Source organism: Elephantulus edwardii, unplaced genomic scaffold (assembly GCF_000299155.1).
Source record: "Elephantulus edwardii isolate Elephantulus edwardi_28Jun2011 unplaced genomic scaffold, EleEdw1.0 scaffold00044, whole genome shotgun sequence".
Lineage (NCBI taxonomy): Eukaryota > Metazoa > Chordata > Mammalia > Macroscelidea > Macroscelididae > Elephantulus > Elephantulus edwardii.
This window is the reverse complement of record NW_006399794.1, coordinates 5,085,195-5,087,516: the sequence shown is the minus strand read 5'-3', so window position 1 is coordinate 5,087,516 and position 2,322 is coordinate 5,085,195.

Below are 2,322 nucleotides of genomic sequence, written 5' to 3'. Positions count from 1 at the left end.
ATTTCTGTATATACAAAGAGCATTACTGGACTGACACTGCAGAAGCTAGAAGATTCTTCAAATTTTGTTCCATTGTTAGAATTTCTCAGAATACAGCAAAGTCAAATTTTATATATATGGAGGAGTAAGTCATCATTGAAATGTGGTCACTGGAACAGTTTTGGACTTTTTTTCTTTGTTGCAAATGGCATTATTTCCTTTTTAAAAAATTATTTTATTAGTGTGTGTGTGTGTGTGTGTGTGTGTGTGTGTGTGTGTGTGTACCGTCAAACCGGACCTGACTGGTACAGGAGGAAATTATATTGTCCCTTCTTTCCCAGCAGAGCATCTGGTGGATTTGAACCGTGCACCTCCGGGATTGCAGTGCAGCTTCTTGCCACTAGGCCACCAAAGCTCCCCCAGATGACATTATTTTCAATGCAGTTCAAAATTTTCTGGAATAAGGAAAATACCTATGATCTGTGACGATTTATCAAGATGGCATGATTACCTAAACTTAAACTAAGAAACCTCAGTTAGTCAAAGAAAACCACTTCAAAGGAACATTTATTTTATGCTCTATATGACTGTTGCATTTTATAGTTAATAAATATTGTAAAGAATTTCTATTTTGAGTTTTGATTATTATCTTTTTTTTTTAAAACCATGTTGCCTCCTTTGCAATACAAACAAAGCACAGGGCCTGGGTTGAGGTCTAGATGGGGTTTTTCACTGTGCCTCTTTATACAATCAAGGCAACGTCAAAGCCTCTGATAAGCATAATTAGGCCACAGTTTTTTTAAAAAATTGGTTTGCTTACAAAGTCCATATACATTGTGTTTCCCATTACTCTTTTTTACATTGTATTTCATAACAATCATTCTGCATTGTTTTATAAAATGAAATTTATTTTTTTTTTAAAAAAGTAAAAAAATAAAATTAATCCCATTGGTCCTTGCTATGTCTTTCCCATTTACTTCCCCCAATCTCTCCACTTACCAAACTGTGTAAACCTGTGGTTTCGCCCATACCCATTCTCAGCACACCCCTTAAGTTCCATACATGTTTTACTAGTTATCCTGTTTTTACAATAATGGTCTTATGCAATATTTGGCCTTAAGAGACTGCGTGAGTTCACTCAGCATAATGCTTTCCACCCTCTCCCAAGTTATGTAATATTTTTCAAAATTGTTGCTCCTGAGTGCTGCATAATATTCCATGTGTGAATGTACCACAATTTCTCAATCCATTCTGTTGTGGTTGAACCTTTGGGCTTTTTCATCATGATGTTCTCATGATGGTGAATAACATTGTTATGGACATTTGGTGTACAAGTCTCTATTTGTGTCTCACTTCTAATTTCTTTGGGGTATAATTGGGGAATAGCTGGGTCATATGGAGTTTCTATGTTTGACTTTTTGAGGAAACACCTATTGTCTTGCCAATTTGGTTGCACCATTTTATAATCCCACCAACAGTGTATGAGAGTTCCCACCTCTCCAGGATGCCAAGTTTTGACATTTTAATGGTATGAAATGAATTTCCAGGTCTGGAATTCCAATTTATGTAGAACCCCCATATGGGGGTTCAATGTACTATGAATTTAGAGTGATTTCCAGGATTATTCTTCCACAGGTGAGAATTTTATGGAGCCCTGTTGTTATATACAATGGAGATGGAACCAACACATAACTGACCCTCTAGCGGGTTTACAGAGGCAGTAAAATCGCACGGAAGGAGACTGTACATCTTTCTTCACGTGGAAGAGTTAGTCGATTCGAACCATGTGCATGTCATTTAGATTCACCACTAGGCTACCAGAGCTCCCCTAGGAGGCCTGGCAAACTTAAACAAGAAACCAGTACTTACCAGAGCCTGGATTCATTAGGAGATTTTTTTGTGAGTAATATCAGTATTTTGACTTGATGATACCAGTAACAGCAAGCAACAATGTCGGTAGTGAGGACAAACACAAGGTTGCAGGGGTTAGGCAATAAATGGGATGATGAGGAAATAGAGATTGCAAATATAAATAAGTTTTAAGAAACTTTCAAAGGAAAAAGGATGAAAGAACTATAACAAATGATAATCTGTGGGTTTTACTTATTGGTTACTGACTGTATACTAAGTGTTTCACAATACGTAATAGCATTTATATGGTTTCTTTGTGATTGCAGCACAGCTTCTTGCCATCTAGGCCACTAAAGCTCCCAAAGGTAATGAAGGTACATACTATTATATACACACACACCTGCAATAACAGTAATAATAATAATCTACAAGTGGATACATAGATGTGAAAGCGGAACAGGTGTGGAAAAGAGAATGGAACTATACTAATAT